We start from the raw sequence: 18,038 nt of genomic DNA, 5'->3' as shown, positions 1-18,038 counted from the left end.
TTGACACTCGAAACAAAACAACCGCGTTGGTAGCTCATTTTCTCTCATGCCGAGCGCAGCATAATACTCTGCGACATATATAACAAGCTACGCTAGCGGCGCATTGGCCAGAGGGTCCGCTTTGCTACGACAGTTGCCCCTCGACAAGCACACATGTGTCTACTGAAGGCGTTCGCCGGCCGTGTGAACTAGATAGCCAGGGACGAGATTGCACGAATGCACTCGCCACGTGCGGAATCGGCCTTGAGGACAGCATCGTCGGCGTCGGTGGTTCAGTGGTAGAATACTCGCCTGCCACGCGGGTGGCCCGGGTTCGATTCCCGGCCGACGCAATCTTTATTGTTTTTCTTTTCAAAAACGTCAAGCGCAGCTTTCAACAACACGCTTACCAAGCACAACGCAACAGCGACGGCACGCAAGCCGTTTAATGTCCCGATGCGGCACGTGGGCTGTGAAGAGGGCGTGGTAGAGAACTCCCCATTTATAGATCACCTTGGGTTCCTTAACTTCCAGGTAACATCAGAACGTTAGAGCAAGGTTGATTCCTTCATTTCGTCAAAAGTTAATAGATTTCTCAAAATTTCCTTTATTGCCAACGCTTCTGCAACATTATGTATTAAAGTTAATTTATTTTTATTTTTTATTCATTCAAAATACGTACATATCGCCCTGGTACCTACATAATGCCATTATTGAACGATGTGCCATGAGCCATATTGATAAGTGGGCAATAATGAAAGTTTTGTAACCAAATAAAGGGGCTGTGGATGCAATCTATGGCAAGCATGATCTAACAGATTAACTTCAAAGCACTACCAGTTGAGGAAGAGCTTTGCTGTAAGAATAACGCGGAAAGTTCGCGACAACAATTCTCGAAATATGTTTGTAATGTTGTTTTATAGTTATGCCTCAAATATTACAACGAAAGTTAGAACACAGCATTAAAACAATGTTAGTTTCACCGATTAAGTAATGTTTATAATAAACAGGGAACATATTTGTTCATTATTGAAATTAATTATCATTTGGAAACCAAGGTTAGCAATATGTTTACTTTTTACTTTAAGATAGTATTTTCGATAGCACATACATTTATTAGTAGGACTTTTTGTTTTCTATTCTTTGAAAATTCTGCGGACTTTTTTAGGTGCTTATATAGGAAAGAAAGTACATCTTTTTTTACTGCCCAATATTGCCGTTGGCGAAAGCTGTACTGACTTTTTTCAGTCATAATTGGATAAACATATGCGTTAAAAAGTCACTTAGAATCTATTTAAATGACTTTATCAATTTGTTTAGGAGTAATGAACGTGCAAATATGAAGGCTTAGAACTCAGCTTGTACAACGGCTTCCTATCGTTATTAAAACAGTAAGACAAAAAATGCAACAGGCGGCAGACAAAAACGCAAGCGGAAGTTTACGTCCGAGAACTTTGTTGACATGTTGGGTTTTTGTGATGGGTTGTGCGAAAAGGCCTTGCAGCACATGGTCTGTGTGTTGATGGCGGCGACGAATCGGCAGCTCAGTCGTCCCCTGAACATGATACTTTCTTTGGCCTATGCACGTTTTCGTTACAATGTGCTACGTGCATTTGTTGAACCTACTTAACAGAGTAACTCCTCTAGGTCGGTCATGTTAGTGACTGAACGATGATAATTTATCTAGCAGGCAGTGAAGAGGTGCTTCTTCTATGTCTGCATATGCTTGGAAGCTAGCGGAACAATACCTCACGTCGCACAAATGCGCTGCTTATCCAACAATACCACTGATCCATGACACCCATGGCTTACTGACTTTGTTTACTCCAAACTTCGACTGAGCTAACCCTTACTCAACGGCGAGATGCCTATGCCTCGCACGCCAAGAATGCTGAAATTTCGGTTAAAACAGAACTGAATTCGGCCTTGTTTCGTCGTCTTTTTCTAAGGCTGAAATCGAATCAAGTTTTCGGTAATATCTGCAGCGCGGCGACATTGTATAGCACACGGGCGTTTCTCCATTTCACCTCCTGCGAAAGGCGGTCGCCACTGTTGGGATTTGTTTCCGTGGCCTTGGGTTCACCTGTGCAAAATGTGCAAAATGTTTTTCTTTTATGGCTATGATTTACGAGACATCAGCCACATTTTATCCTTACAACACCCTAATGGAGGCTGCCGATGCTGTTCTTCTCCTCAAGGAATTAATGGCGGGTACCCACTGTGGGGGATCGGCCAAGATGCAGGAGGCGGCTAAGAGGTGGTGAAAAATGATTTTCATACTAGGAAAAAAATAAGAACTAAGGAGTGCACATTGGGTGATTAAAATAAAGAACAAATTGGAGGCCGCGGGATTGGTGACTGACAATGGGAACGGGTGTATACGTGCAATGTTTTTGATTGCAAATGAATTTTAATCATGATTAGCCAGAAGATAAAATTCAGTAAGGTGTCAGGGTGGCAGCCGTTTCGATTCCGAAAGGAAACTTTGGAGAGCCCATTCGTGTTTATATCGTAACGGGTGTTCTATCAGGCGCCTCGGTAAAGAGGTGAGGCTGTGGAAGGACAGCATTAAATGGCCCAAGTTCAATTCTCGGCCGACGCAGCCGCGTTTTGTTTCCTTTTCGGAAGCTACCAGCGCAACGTTCAACGGTGCTCTACTGAGCGCTACTGTGCCGGAACCGCTAGCGAGCCTACTTCCGTGCGACGTTTCTCGGTCGTGTGGTAGTGTGTTTGTTTCAATGGCCTGCACGAGGCAGTAATATACTACATTCGTTTTGCTATTGATATAGGACCTGGTATTTAATGTCGCAAAACGACCGACGGGCTTTGAAGACGCCGTCGTGGAGTCCAGCTGGGGTTCTTGAACGTCCAGGTAGCTCCAAAACATTGCAACAAAGATTATTTTTGTTTTCGTCAAATGTTAATACGACGTCCGTTAGTTCTTTCTTGGTAACGTTTCTGAGACACTATAAAATAACTTTCAAATTACATTGCAATAAAATTAATGCAAATTTAAGCTACATGAATACAACAATATTTGAAATGGTAAAGTAAGCATGGAAGTCAATACAAGCCTGCCCGTTGCAGATGTGCATGACGTACCAACAGCCTTCAAGGCCCTACGAGGAAGGCGACACTGGCGCTCTATACAGCACTACCAATACATGTAGCTCGATCACTTTCTAAAAATGCAAAAGTCTAGCTTATATAGCCATTATTTAACGCTGTGCCATAAGCGATAATAGTGAATGGTCAATAAGCAAGTTTTTTAACAAAATAACCGGGCTGTGCATGCGGTCTGTGGCAGGCACCACCTAACATATTTAGTCGCTAGGTGCTACTAGTTGAATAACAGCATTACTGTAAGAACAATGGGAAATGTTCTGGGACCATACGCTTCAAATATATTTGTAATACTGTCTGAAAGTTATACTCAGAGAATATAACTGCATTTGTAAAGAACATGAAATTAGAATTATGTTTCAGTTCAACAGTGAACTAATTTTAATAATAAACACAAAACGTTTTATGATAATATTAACATTAAAAAACATTGGTAAATCAATGTTAGCAAATTCTTTACTCTCAACGGTATAATAATCTTACAGATAGAAAAAAGAACTAGGGGTTGGGCTTTTCGGTTTTTATGTTTTTTTAAATCGGCCGAATATTTTCAGTGTTTACATCAGACATGAGTTTACTTTTTTTTGCGAACACTGCCTTCAGCGGAAGATTTACTGACTTTTTCAGTGATTTAATGAGGCAATCTTTTGTCGCCAAAAGACATTTAGAGTCTCTTTCGGTGTGTCTGTCAATATGTTTAACAGGAATAAACGTGCAAACGGGACTTTTTTGAGCTCGGCTCGTAGAAGTAAGAGCTTTCGTTATTAGAAAAAACTTCATCATCATCACCCTGACTGCCCCCACGACATGGCAGAGGCCTCCACCATATCTCTGCAGTTAACAGTGTGCTTTGCCAGCCGCCGTCGCCCTATATGTACAAACGTCTTAATCTGTATCCACACAGCTAACTTTCAGCCGCCACCTGCTACGCTTGCCTTCCTTTGGAATCCTGTTCGTATGCCCTTAAGAACCGTTGGCCATCTGTCTTCGCATTGCATGCACTGCTCAAGCTCATTTGTTCCTCCTGATTTCGACCAGGATGTCGTTAAGACGAGTTTGTCCCCTGACCCACCTTGCCCTCATCCTATCTCTTCAAGTTACACCTATGATTTTAATTTCCATTGCTCGCTGCATTTTCATTACCTGAAGTTGAATCCTTTTTGTTCTGCTCGTTTCTGACGCATTGGTGTGTGCAGGTGAGATACAGCTGTTGTATACTTTTATCTTGAGGGATATTGAGAAAAGTATATAACAGCTGTATCGTACCGGTACTGACCTGTACTGACCGGTAGACGCCACTTCACGTCATCCTGTTAGGAAAGTAATTCAAAGCGAAAAAGACCGGCAGCAGGCAAAAACGCAAGTAAAGTTTGTGTCCAAGAACTTGGTTCACATGTGGGTTGTCGTTGACATCGTTGTCATCGTTGGGTTGTCGCGATGGGTTGAGCGAGATGGCCTTGCGACACGTGCTATACGTGTTGATGGCAGCCATAAAACATCCGCTCAGTTGTCGCTACTTCTAGAACGTGATACCTTTGGAGTGAAAGCTTCAGTTACGGCGCATATATGACCTTTAAGCGGCCTCGATTAGTAAAAAACACAAGCAAATCGTGGCGTACGTGGACGCGAGACTGGGATCCTTCCACTCTGCCACGACGTCTGGACTCTTGGAAGTGAATTAAGGCGCGTCTGGTGAACGCGCAGATCTCAAGAAACGTATCTTCGATTTATGTCCTGAGGCGTGCATGAATAATTTATTCATGAGCATAAAAATTAGATATCCGAATTAAGTGAGTAGCGAAGTGCGTTTCCAGTGAATTTACTTCGTGCACGGCGTGAGGTCGTAGTGCCATGATGCAGCACCAATTGGCACCCCAGCACGTAATCTACGGCGATAGTCCAGCAAATGGCGCGCATGTAGTTAATGCGAAGATGCCTTAGAAACATATCTTCGAGTTATGTGCTGAGGCGTTCAAGAATTATTTAATTATGAGTGTGTAAATAACAGATGTTCCAATGAAGCAAATAGCGAAGTTTTACAGAACGCACTCAACGTTAGACTCCAAGACGCGTTTAGTTACCCGATACAGCACAGCTTTCGCTCTCAAGCCATATTCAACAGTAGTTAAAGCACAGCTGATTTTTTACAAAACATGAGGGAGATGTTGCATGCAATCTATGGCAGGCGCCATATATAACTGATATAGTTGTAAAATACTACTAGTTGAACAACATCATTGCAGTAAAAACAGTTAGTATTAAAGGTTCCGAGGCACAGTGCCTGAAATATATTTGCAATGGTTTGTTATGGTTATGACTGAAATATTATGATATTTAGAACACAACGTTCGAATAATGTTTAATTGAACGGTTAGCAAATTATTGTAGAAGACACAAAAAGGTTTTTGCTCAAATTATCATTTAATGACATTTTGCCGGGAAGGAACGTTTGGCAAAATGTTTACTTTGAACATTTAGATAACCTTTTCGATAGTGGTTTTATCTTCTATCGAAAATGTAACATTATAGTTCAAAGTAAACATTTCGCATCGAAAATGTAACATTATAGTTCAAAGTAAACATTTCGCTAGCGTTCCTTCCCAAACGTTATTAAATAATAATTTTAGCAAAAATCTTTGTGTTCCTTTTACAATAATTTGCTCACCGTTCAGTTAAGTATTATTCGAATGTTGTATTCTAAATATCATAATATTTCAGTCATAACTATAACAAAACATTGCAAATATATTTCAGGCATTGTGCCTCAGAACCTTTCCTACTGACTGTTTTTACTGCAATGATGTTCTTCAACTAATAGTATTTTACAACTAAATCAGTTATATAGTGCCTGCCATAAATTGCATGCAACGGCCCCCTTTATTTTTGGTTAGAAAATAAACTGTGGTTTAACTACGGTTGAATCTGGTTTGAGAGCGAAAGCTGGGATTTATCGGGCAACTAGATGCTGCTTGGAGTCCAACGTTGAGTGCGTTCTGAACAACTTCGCTACTTGCTAAATTAGAACATCTGTTATGTACACACTCATAATTAAATTAATCATAGATGTATCAGCCCGTAACGCGAAGAAACGTTTTTAAGACATTTATGCATTCACTAGACGCGCCATTTGCTGGACCATCGCTTTAGATTACGTGCTGGGATTTCAGTTGGTTTCGCATCATGGCGCTACGACTGCACGCCATGCACGAAGTAAATTTTCCGAAAACGTACTTCGCTGCTCACTTAATTGGGATATCTGTTATTTACGTGCTCATAATTAAATTATTCTTGCACGCGGCAGTACATATCTCGAAGATACGTTTCTTAGACATCTGTGCGTTCACTAGACGCACCTTCATTCACTTCCAAGAGTCGAACAGTCGTCGCAGATTGTAAGGATCCCAGTCTCGCGTCCATGTACGTACACCACAACTTGCTTCTGTTTCTTTATTAACTGCGGCCGCTTAACGGTCAAATCTGCGCCGTAACATGACCTTGAAGGTTTGTACGCGAGAATTCCAGCTTTCGCTCCAAAGGTATCACGTTCTGGTAACAGCGACAACTGAGCGGCTGTTTTATGGCTGCCACCAACATGTATAGCACGTGTCGCAAGGCCCTCTCACTCAACCTATCGCGACAACCCAACGATAAAATGTCAACCAAGTTGTTGTACACAAACTTCGGCTTGCGTTCTTGCCTGCTGTCGATCTTATTTGCTTTGAATTATTTTCCTAATCTGATGACGTGAACCGGCGTCTTCAGCATAGTATGGAACGATAGGAACGTATCGTTACGATACAGCTGTTATATACTTTTCTCAATATCCGTCAAGATAAAAGTATACAACAGCTGTATCTCACCTGCACACACCAATGGAGCAGAAATGAGGAGCAGAACGAAAAAGATTAAACTCAAGTTAAGGACAATGCAGCGAGCAATGGAAATGAAAATCGTAGGTGTAACTTCAAGAGATAGGATGAGGGCAGAGCGGGTCTGGGGAGAAACTCGTGTTAACGACATCCTGGTCGAAATCAGGAGGAAGAAATGAGCTTGAGCAGGGCATGTAATGCCAAGACAGATGGCTTTCGGTTCTTAATCAAATCAAATTTATTTCTGCCTTGAAAAGGTACAGATAGCGGAGGCGCAGAAAAAGCTGTAAAATACAGCTTGACAAAGCCGCAGCCCCCTTTCGCTTGGCAGCGATTTGACAGCAAGGCTTATAAAACAAAGGCAATCGGTCAACGTAAGAACAGGCACACAATAATAAACTACAAAATAAAGTGAAACACCAATATACAATATTGAATCGACACTCGCACTCGATAAGCACAGATCGAGAGCAAAGAAAAAGAATAGACATATTCTAGATGTCCACGTACTTAGCACGCAAAGATTTTTTTGACGAACTAAAAAGGTCAACATTTTTATATGCTTATGTATTTAACAGTGAAGGAAGAGTGAATTGCAGGCGTTCTCTACCTGAATTTAATCGTGGAGTGGAGGAGAATTTATTCGAGAAGGGTATACGAACAGGATTCCAAGAGAAGGCAAGCCTAGCAGGGGGTGGCAGAAAGTTAGGTGTGTGGATGAGATAAAGAAGTTTGTGCGTATAGGGCCAAGGCAGTGGCAAAGTTAACTGTAACGATATTGGAGAGGCCTTTGCCCTGCCATTGGGATAGTCACGGTGATGATGATGGAGACTCTTGTAAATACAACAGCTATTTCTTCTACGTGCCCAGCCCTAAGTAGGTCCCTTTGCACGTTGATTCCTGCTAAACAAACTGGCAAACACAACGAAATAGACTCTAAATGACTTTTGTCGACACAGGATTGCCTCATTAAATCACTGAAAAAGTTATAAATCTTCCGACGAAGGCAAAATCCGCAAAAAATTAAACTCGTTCTGATATAAACACTGAAAATATTCCGCCGATTCTGAAAACCAAAAACCCAAAAGTCCAACCCCTAGTTAAAATTTCTATCTAAAAAATTATTTTACAGTTCAAAGTAAACAATTTGTTAACCTTGATTTACAAATGTTATGAATTGTTAATTTTATCATATAACGTTTTGAGTTTATAATTAACTTTAGTTCACAATTGAACTTAAACATTATTCTAATGCCATGTACTAAATGTTGTTATATTCTCTGAGTTATAACATAAGACAGCATTATAAATATATTTCAAGCGCAGTGTCCCACAACTTTTCCCAATGTTCTTACAGTAATGCTGCTCTTCAACTAGTAGTACTTAGCGACTAAATATGTTAGGTGGTGCATGCCACATACCGCATGCACAGCCCGGTTATTTTGTTAAAAAACTTGCTTATTTACCATTCAGTACTATCACTTATGGCACAGCCTTAAATAATGGCTATATAAGCTAGACTTGCATTTTTTAGAAAGTCATCGAGCTACATGTATTGGTAGCGTTGTATAGAGCGCCTGTGTCGCCTTCCTCGTAGGGCCTTGAAGGCTCTTGGTAAGTCCTGCACATCTGCACTTGACAAGCTTGTACTCCCTTCCATGGTTAATTTACCATTTTAAATATGGTTGTATTCATGTAGCTTAAATTTTCATTAATTTTAGGACAATGTAATTTGAACTTTTTTTATAATGTGGCAGAAACGTTACCAAGAAAGAAGTAACGAACGTTGTATTAACATTTGACGAAAACAAAAATAAGCTTTCCTACTTCCTTGTGTGCTGAGCTGCTTGCTATACAATATACGCTTCGCTCTCTAGTCGCAGCTACCTTGCTCCCTTCAGCTTACATTACAATTCGTACTGACGCCCTTCAAGCAACTCGTCTACTCCGGCGCGTCATCCGCAGCCCAGATATGTGCTAGAATATACATCACCTGGCGGCTCGCATCCCGCAAGCCATTCGAATTGAGTGGGTCCCACGTGACCTACTCAATTCACAAAGATATGCAGATTCTGCAACCCGCTTGCCAACCCTACCCACGTCAATGCCTCAATTCCTCGGCATGGGTGATGCTATCCTCCTTCTCACAAGAAAGGAACACCTCCGGCGCCGCACACGTGCTCTCGTCCCTCCGTGTGCGATGACCCTGCCCCTCGGTCTTACCCGTGCAAAGGAGATTGTGCTCTGGAGGATCCGGGTCGGGGTTGCCCTCAGTACTGTCGTAACTCGGATGTGGCCTCAATTTCGCCACTTATATTCCCCCCTAGGATGTCCAGTCTGCAACTCGCAGGACACTGAGGCTGACATTCACCACTTGTTGTGGGTTTGCCGGGCACTGAAGCCAACTAGAATTCGCTACCTGGCAGCAGCGGGTGTCCACCCAGACAACCCGTCATCATGTATTGATTGGACGCAGGGGCCACATCAACGCTCTCTCCTCGCCTTCATTAGATCGACCCAGCTTTCCTGCTTTATTTAACACCCACCCACTCTTTTCTTTCCTTTCTCTTTTCTTCCCATCTCCCCTTATGCCCAGAGGCAATAAACAACGCTATAAAAAAGCTTTGTAATGGTTTGGAACTACCTGGACAACATTGAAGAACCCCAAGAGATCTTAATGTGGAGTCCTCCAAGACTGTGTCCTCAAAGTCCACATGTCGCTTTGAGACATTAAATACCAGATTCTATATCAATAGCTAAACTAAAGTAGTATATTACTGCCCCGTGCACCCGGCCATTGAAACAAACACGCTACCACCAATGCACCACCGAGAAACGTCGCACGGAAGTAGAAGGCTCGCTAGGGGTTCCGGCGCAATAGCGCTCTGTAGAAGCACCGTTAAACGTTGCGCTGGTAGCTTCCGAAAAGAAAACAAACCACGGTTGCGTCGGACGGAAATCGATCCCGCGGGCCACACGCATGGCAGGCGAGTATTCTACCACTGAACCACTGACGCCGATGATCGAGTTTGCTAAGCGCATTGTGTGCAATTATCTCGCAATGTACGTTAGGGCAACAGGGAGAACTCGCTGCGGAGTCCCAACCCTCTGTCGATCAGCGACTCGCTTGTCAAGACAGGCACGCTATATCATGTGCCACTAGACTACTTGAATACATATTCCTAGACTACACAAGACACGAGCGGCGCAGAGTATTGCGCAGTGCATCTTCGCGACGGGAGAGAAAATGGAGTCATGTCTGACGGAAAGCCGCAATGGCCGCGACACAACAGCACCGACCAACTGATCCATTCTCGGACGGGAAGGCAAGGCATCATCCTTGAATTTAGATTTTTTAAGCGTCTTGTAACGAAATTTATACTGCTGGTAAACTGTTCAATTGCACGTCTCCTCAAGCAAAATGTATTCGTTCTTCAACGATAAGCCTAACATCACCTACGTGAAGGCAAGGGAAGGGAAAAGAGGGCCTCGTTATGATATTCATGACGGAAGCCAACACTCACCATAGCCAAGGAGCATAGGCGATGGTATCTTTTTTTGTGTGTGTGGTGTTAATTAGTGCGAGATTAATAGGGAAATTATCTTACAGATAATTTATTAAACACTAGATTAAAACCACATGCCTCTGATGGCATCCGAGCCCAAGACCTCTGAGTTGCTTAGAAACCCTTTATGGTCCAACCATACATAGGGTTAATGGTGGAACTTCTGATTCTTTTCTGTTTCTTTTATTTTCGTGTCAGTGCCGGTGTGCCCCAATGAAGCCACTGTTAAATAAACCGAAAAACTTTTTCTCCTTTTATTTAATCCAAGCTCCGAGATGGGTATTTCATTTTTCTTCTCCTTGACCATCTGCAGCAGCTCCGTGTCTTTGGAGCGTCTGAAGGTAAATTCATTTTCTGCTAGGCGTTCGTGTTCTGCCTTTTTCTGCGTCAGTAATGCACAACCTCACGTCTTTCTTTTTTTTACGTAGCATTGGCCTTTTAAAGTCCATCCTCATCGAATCGCTGTCGTTTCAACGCTCAGAACGCTTTACTGAAGTCATGTCGTTTCGTTCATTCATTGGAAATACGCATAATACTCATTACTGCGTACTCATAAAGCACCGAAATCTCCCGTGTGCACCATGTGGTGAAACGGTCTCATTACGCCGTGTTTTATTACTCTGCACAAAACATCAAAAGAAAAAAAGCGTTTCAATAAACTGTAAGACAAACACGCGTTCTTCAACACCAACTTTCTCTTAGGAGGGAGTCTAGCAACAAAACATATTGTGAATTGTCGTATTTAAAGAAAGGGCAGAAATCGTCAGTAAACTGTAACACCTCAAAAGCTAGTCGTCTGCCAGCGCAACGGTGAGATTTTTTAGAGTCCTTGAAGCTGCTTATCCGAGCACACCAACCAACGAACCATTCAGCTGGCAGGAAAAAAGCGCGTCGAGCCATAGCGCTACCAGCCAGCACAATGGGAACCAAAATCGGAGCCGTCGCTACGCCACCGACCTAAACCGCGCAGACTTGCCTGCACTCCATGTTGCTTCACTTGATCGTAATGGCAAACGAGGCAAAAGTCTGCGGCTCTTGGGCTGCACTTTCCAGACTTGTATGTGCAAATTCTTTGAAACTGCGTCTACGCAAGAACACCCAGAAGACTACAATATCAAAACTGTGCTGTTAGAACACACGCCACTAAAATTCCGGAAAAAAGAAATGCTGGACTGCTCCAACAAAATAAGAAGTGCGTCGGCCGGGAATCGAACCCGGGCCACCCGCGTGGCAGGCGAGTATTCTACCACTGAACCACCGACGCCAACAGTGGTTTCTGCAAGGCGGCTTCCGCACGTGGCGAGTGCATTTGCGTAATCCTATCCCTATTTAGGTCACGCAAGCGGCGAGCGCCTTCAGCACAGACGCGCCGCCTCTTTTCCTACACAAAACTGCCCTGTCATAGCAAAGCGGAACAAAGCCCAACACGCCGCTACAGCATAGCTTGGTATATAAGCCGTAGAGTATTGTGTTGTGTATTGGGGGCAACGCGGATGCTTTGTTGGTAGTCTCAACGGTCAAAGAATAATGGCTCCGTTGTGACAGGCCTATATGAGCCGATGATAGTTCGCCGCAGCTGCAGAGTGAAAGTTTTTCGCTAAACGTCGGCGATTCGTTGTTGCACACTTTAAGAGAACTTGTGTTGCTGTTTCCTTGTGCATAAACTCAAGCGCAAATTCATCAGTTCTCAAACTGCATAACGAGCTCATACGCACAAAGACCTATAGTCGGCTAAATAGCCTCCCTCATTTTTAAGAATGCAACAAATGTTTAATAACAGAAAAGTTTATAAAAAGCCCTTCCCCCTCCCCACCCAATAATGAAAAACTGGAAAAAGTATGTATGCCCGCAGTGCACGGTCTAGCCGCAGGTAAGAAGGTCTTCACAAAAGAATGAAAGAAAAAAGCAGTATGAGCATCAAACTCGAAACGATCGACCATTTAATGTTGTTCTTCCGCAGCCTCGCCTCTTTACGGAGATGCCTGCTAGAACACCCGTCACTACAGCAACAAGAATGAGCTCTCCGCCATTCTAAGTTTCCTTTTAGACACGAAACGGCTGCCACCATAACACCTTTCTGAATTCTATCTTCTGTCTACTCATGTTTAAAATTCATCTGTAATCAAAAACATTGCACGAATAGACCCGTTTCCATTCTAAGTCACCAACCTCGCAGATTCCAATTTGTTCTCTATTTAAATCACACAAATCTGCATTCCTTAATTCTCATTGTTTTTCCCAGTTTGAAAAACAATTTTAACCACCTGTCAGTCAGCCGCCGCCAGTGTCTCGGCCAATCGGCCACAGTGGGTACCCGCCATTAACTCGGCGCGGACAACAACAGCAACGACAACTTCCATCAGGCTCTTGTAAGGATAACATATGATAGATGTCTCGTAATCACAGCCATAAAAGAACAACATTTTGCACAGCTGAACCCAAGGCGACGGAAACAAATCCCGACAAAGGCGACAGCCTTTCGCAGAAGGTGAAATGGAGAAACGCTCGGGTGCTATACAAAGTCGCCGCACTCCAGATATTACCGAACGCTTGACTCGATTTCAGCAGGAGAAAAAGACGACGAAACAACGCCGTATTCAGTTCTTGAAATTCGGTTTTAACCGAAATATCAGCATTCTTGGCATGCGAGGCGTAGGTAGCTCACCGTTTAGTAAGGGTTAGCTCAGTCGACATTGGGAATAAACGAAGTCAGAAAGCTATGGGTGTCATGCATCAGTGGCATTGTTTGATAAGCAGCGCATTTGTGCGATGTGAGGTATTGTTCCGCTAGCTTCCACGCATCTGCAGACATAGAACAACCACCTCTTTTCTGCCTGCTAAATCATGGTTTGTTAGCTAACGTGGCCGACCTAGACGAGTTACTCGGTTAAGTAGGTTCATCAAATGCACGTAGCACATTGGAACGAAGCCGTTCATATCCCAAAGAAAGTATCACGTTCAGGCGACGACTGAGCTGCCGATTCGTCGCCGCCATCAACACGCAGACCATGTGCTGCAAGGCCTTTTCGCCCAACCCAGCTCAACAACCCAACATGTCAACCTAGTTCTTGGACGTTAACTTCCGCTTGCGTTTTTGTCTGCCGCCTGTTGCATTTTTCGCCTTACTGTTTTAATAACGATAGCAAGCCGTTGTACAACCTCAGCTCCAAGTCTTCATATTTGCAAGTTCATTACTGCTAAACAAATTGATAAAGGTATTTAAATAGATTCTGAATTTTTAGCTCACATGATTATCCTATTAAATCTCCGAAAAATGTCAGTACAGCTTTCGCCAGCGGCAATATTGGACACTAAAAAAATATATACTTTCTTTCCCATGTAAGCACCTAAAAAGTTCCTCACAATTTTCAAACAATAGAAACTAAAAAGCCCTACTAATAGCTGTATGTTCTATCAGAAACACTATATATAAAGTTAAAAGTAAACATATTGCTAACCTTGGATTACAAATGTTAATTAATTCTAATTATGAACAAATATGTTCCCTGTTTATTATAAGCATTACTTCATCGCTAAAATTAGCATTTTTTTATTCTGGGTTCTAAATGTTGCAATCTTTGAGGCATAACTATAAATCAACATTACAAACATATTTCGAGAACTGTGTTCGCGAACTTTCCCCATTAATCTTACAGTAAAGCTCTGCCTCAACTATTAGTCCTTCGCAATTAATCTGTTAGATCATGCCTGCCATAGCTTGCATGCACCGCTTTAGTTTTGTTACATAGCTTTCATTATTGCCCACTTACCAATACGGCTCATGTCACATCCTTCAATAATGGCGTTATTTAGGTAAAAGGGTGATATGTAGGTATTTGAATGAATGAAAATAAAAATATATTAACTTTAATACATAATGTTGCACAAGCGTTAGCAGTAAACTAAATTACAAACAATTTATTACTTGTGCCCAAATGAAAGAATCAACCTTGCTGTAACGTTCTGATGTTACCTGGACGTTAAGGGGCCCCAGGTGATCGAAATAAATGGGCAGTTCTCTAACACGGCTTCCTCACAGCCCACGTGCCGCATCGGGACATTAAACGGCTTGCGTGCCGTCGCTGTTGCCTTGTGCTTGGTAAGCGTGTTGTTGAAAGCTGCGCTTGACGTTTTTAAAAGAAAAAAGTAAAGAGTGCGTCGGCCGGGAATCGAACCCGGGCCACCCGCGTGCAGGCGAGTATTCTACCACTGAACCACCGACGATTCGGTCCGCCAGGCGGATTCTGCCCGTGGCGAGTGCATTTGCGCAATGTCGTCCCTATCTGGGTCACACGGGCGACGAACGCCTTCAGCAGAGACGCGTCTCTTCGTCGAGGGGCAACTGTCGTAGCAACGCGGACCTTCCCGCCAACGCGCCACTAGCGTAGCTTGCTATATAGCTATATTGCAGATTATTGTGCTATGCAGTGCGCTTAATGGGCCAAGAGCGAAAGTTTTGCTGGAATTCTCAGCGGTCACACAACAGTAGTACCGTTGGACTGATACACGCCCACATATCAGCCGATGTTCGATCGCCGTACCTGCTGGGTGTTTTTCCTAAACGTCGGCAATTCGTTGTTGCACAGCTTCATCATCAGCATGACTTCTCCCTTACCTCTCCAATTAACCCTTTTCTGTGCCATCTGTGATGGCCACCCTATCCCCGCGAACTTCTTAATCTCATGCGCCTACCTAATTTTCCGCCGCCCCCTGATACGCTTGCATTCGCTTGGAATCCAGTCCGTTACTCTTAAGGACCATCGGTTACCTTGCCTTAGCACTACATGAGATGCCCAAGCCTACATGAGATGCCCAACGGCGGCCTAACACCCGCTCCTCTCACCAGGGGCGCTACGGTCAGAGTGACGTCACACCAGCTGTATAAAACAGCTCCGCTCCTCTCGCCAAGGCAGTCAATTTGCCTCGCAATCACCAGGCTTAACCAAGCTAAGCTACGGCGGTTTTTTTTTATTTCGACTAGTATGTCATTAACGCCTGTTTGATCCCTCACCCGCTCTGCTCTTATCCCGTCTCTTAACGTTACACCTATCATTTTCATTTCCCTAGCTCGCTGCGCGGTCCGCAACTTAAATTTAATCTGTTTCGTTATCCTCCGCGTTTTGCCCTATACACGATTTTAGTTTAGATACCTGGGCGCCGCCATGTTTGTTTTACTCGAGCGCCGCCTACCGCCGACGCTATCATGGGCTGATAATCTGCAGCCCGTGGGCTGCAGACAAAACAGCGTGTGGTTTCTAGCAGTGTCATCCGCCCGTTTTATTCCTGCCAAGCCGAGAAATGGTGCGTGGGGTTCACTTCGTGTAAATCCTTGTGTGTGCTGTGCCATTAGCGCCTGCAACAACCAGCGGGAGCAAGCGATCATGCTTCGACGGAGCGAACGATCAGCATCGGTGTGTGCCTTGCTCGCAGTTCATGCGTGTAGTTTTTGTCGCCAGTTGGCTGTGCGGCAAACGTTGCACAGTGTTGCATGTTGGAAAAACGAAAGCAAAATGTGCTAAAACTCAAGATCGCATAGATCAATCGATTATCTTGTTTTTCGTGGAGCACAGTTTCTAATTAACGCTTGCGCTGCCTGCTTGGACATGGCGAGTGTGACAATTTAGACGCAGAGCTTACAACAGAGCACTCTGTTCCCAAACTGAACATTCGGGAAACAACAGCGAGCTCTGTGACCAAAACGAATCCACGTCTGATCATTGCAGTGTTTTTTTGCGGCGACACGGGTGATAAAATTGAAATTTTATCTCTCCCTCCTGCCGCTCGCGAAGGGTTGCTCATACTACGAGTGTTGCAAGCAAGTTCACTGAAACCAACATGCATTCTTGCCTGCTCTGCTTCCGCCAGTACTCAATGACCCACAAATACCAGAAAATATGTAATTACACGAACTGAAAGGTTGGTACGCTAATTGAATGCTATTGCCGCTTATTGACAGGCCGAATAGCCGCACCTGTGTTGAGAATTCCAATCTAAGTGGGTAGTGGCACTGCTCAAGTCGATGCGTTTGTCTTTTCTCTGTCACGGTCATGCATAGTGGATATTCTTACAGTGCATTCGATGTGATTACTCGCGCATGCCATATGTTCTTTCTTCTTACGTTGCCGTGGCTGCATTTTTGAACGCTCACTTTGCAGTTGGGTAAAAGTTCGTGTCGCCGCTATCATTCATGCCATTGTGCAAATGAAGTTAGTCTTTTTTGTACTAACAGCATGTTTTTTTTTTCAGGTGGCGATGCCCACACGCTCCCAATATTCGTGAACATGTGGGGTGGTGGAACGAAGTTGTGGCCACATTTGCGAAGTCCTTACGTCGTGTACTGCTGAATTAAAACAGCTTTGCCAATACCATCCAAAAGCTTGATCTCGTAAAATTATGTCCAGGGTATAGTCTGGCAAACCAGGCGCTGTGCTTCGTTCCGCACCCGATATTAAGCATGGTCAATTTGTTTGCTTCCGTCTGCATTTCATTCACAAAATGTGCTGATGCGTAAGCTTCTTGTTGGCGCTAGTATTTACTGTTCGCCGACTACGTCCACTAGCAATGCAACTCAGGGCCGAAGGGAAAGCGGTGAAGAAACAGGTACCGCAAACACGCTGAGACATTCCCATAACATGGTGCGCGTACACACTTGCGGCTTTTTTTTCTTCCGTCGACTATTGCCGCAAACGGAAATAAAACATTGATGTCTAGATGACGTTGCCTTTCCATAAAAAATTGCAGCTTTTGTTGTATAGACGCAAACACGAGCTTGACCGGTGGATAACCAGCCGAACGTTGCGCCGCACGCCGGATTATCAGTCCAGGGGAGGATGGCTACAGTGAAGTGTCGCGCAGAGCACATGTTTGAGAGTATCTCTCCCTCTCCTCCCGCTCCTCGTAAAATGGGGTGAGTACTGGTGAGATAGAGCTGTTATATATTTTTCTCTTGAGGGATATCGATAAACTGGCATTCATGATCTGAGAGAACCTGCCAAATGCGCTCCACCGATTTTTAATTCTCTAGCATTTCGCTTTCGTGATTCGTATCTCTGGTCAATACCTGACCTAAATAGACGTATTCTTTTCCCACTTCCAGCACCTCGCTGCCAATTGTGAACTGCGGTTCTTTGCTAGACTGTTGAACAGTGATTTGGTTCTCTTCATTTTAATTTTTAAACACACTGTTCTGCTCTGTCTGTGTAACTCATTCATCACGCGTGGCAATTCGCCTCCTGAGTGACTTATCAAGAGAATGTCATCAGCGAACCGCAGATTACTATGCCATTCTCCATAAATTCTTAACCCCAACTGTTGCCAGTCCAGACCTCGGAGTACCTCCTGTAAACAGGCGGTGAATATCATTGGTGAGATAATTTCTCCCTCTCTGGTACACATTCTTATCGGAGTTCTATAACTCACCTAATCGGGGACTGTGGTAGTTGTGCGCACGCTATAGATATCTTCCAATAATTTTACAGAATGGACTTGTGCACCCTGATTC

The 18,038-nt window shown here is 43.7% G+C and overlaps 2 non-coding genes across 2 annotated transcripts; one reads left to right on the top strand and one right to left on the bottom strand.

The window, feature by feature from the left end:
- Window positions 1-261: 261 nt before the first annotated feature.
- On the top strand, window positions 262-332 carry TRNAG-GCC (transfer RNA glycine (anticodon GCC)). The gene has a single exon. It is a non-coding gene; the product is annotated as a tRNA-Gly (tRNA).
- An 11,398-nt stretch (window positions 333-11,730) lies between these two features.
- Window positions 11,731-11,801, bottom strand: TRNAG-GCC (transfer RNA glycine (anticodon GCC)). Its single transcript has one exon. It is a non-coding gene; the product is annotated as a tRNA-Gly (tRNA).
- Between the last annotated feature and the right edge of the window lie 6,237 nt (window positions 11,802-18,038).

This window comes from Amblyomma americanum, chromosome 4 (genome assembly GCF_052857255.1).
Source record: "Amblyomma americanum isolate KBUSLIRL-KWMA chromosome 4, ASM5285725v1, whole genome shotgun sequence".
Lineage (NCBI taxonomy): Eukaryota > Metazoa > Arthropoda > Arachnida > Ixodida > Ixodidae > Amblyomma > Amblyomma americanum.
This window is presented reverse-complemented; position numbering and strand designations above follow the sequence as displayed.